Here is a 961-nt window from a genome sequence, read left to right on the forward strand (position 1 = left end):
GGAGCGTCCTACCCACCTGGCCATGCCGGGCATGATGATTTGTATAAAATGAGTTAATGTGCCAAATATTTCAGTGATCACTATCCACAATAGATTATGCTTGCAGTAACTTTCAACTGGGAATATGCTGAATGGCGGAAATTATATTGAACACCTTGTTTGAGAGTTTTTGAAAAACCCTTAGTAATAACCAAAATTTTCTAAATAAAAGATATGACATACGTCTGGTGAAATTTTGTTCTTCTTGGATAAATATTTTTGAAAATATAACATGGAATATTCTTTATAATCACGGTGCATCAAGAACATAGGGCAGCAATAAAAATACTCAACACGGAATATTCTTTATAATCACGGTGCATCAAGAACATAGGGCAACAATAAAAATACTCACAGAGTAATTTTATTCCCTAAATTTTAGTAACATTTCCAGGTTTCATGTTTTGAGGATTTTACCTTTAAAGCATATCTGCACGGATGTAAAGATGAACGTGCATTAAACAAACATAACTTTCAGAGGTTTCTATGCTTGTTTTTGGATGATCGGTCAAGACTGAAATAAAATAGTGTTACGTCTCCGTTCGTTAGTTGATTTTCCGTAACTTCGTTCCCACGAAACTTTAGCGACACAAGTCCTTTCTTTAATAAAACTGGTTTATTCTTTCCGAATACAAAAATACGATACACTCAACTTCAACAGTCGCGCTATAACAAACTATAATAACGACGTTAACTTCAACAATACTTTCTGACCGCAGTTCAATTACTCATTATCTACACACACATTGTCCTTCTCATGTTGTGAGCGTCTTATATATACACCTGGAAAAAAGTTATGCACCCCCGTGTTTTTTCAAGTGATTCAATCTAAACGTGTTTATCAAATGAAATTATGCATTATTGGGCACAAGAAAACAAGATTATCACCGTAAAATAACAATTTTTAATTTACATATCATTA

The sequence above is a fragment of the Limulus polyphemus genome, unplaced genomic scaffold (genome assembly GCF_000517525.1).
Source record: "Limulus polyphemus unplaced genomic scaffold, Limulus_polyphemus-2.1.2 Scaffold1275, whole genome shotgun sequence".
Classification (NCBI taxonomy): domain Eukaryota; kingdom Metazoa; phylum Arthropoda; class Merostomata; order Xiphosura; family Limulidae; genus Limulus; species Limulus polyphemus.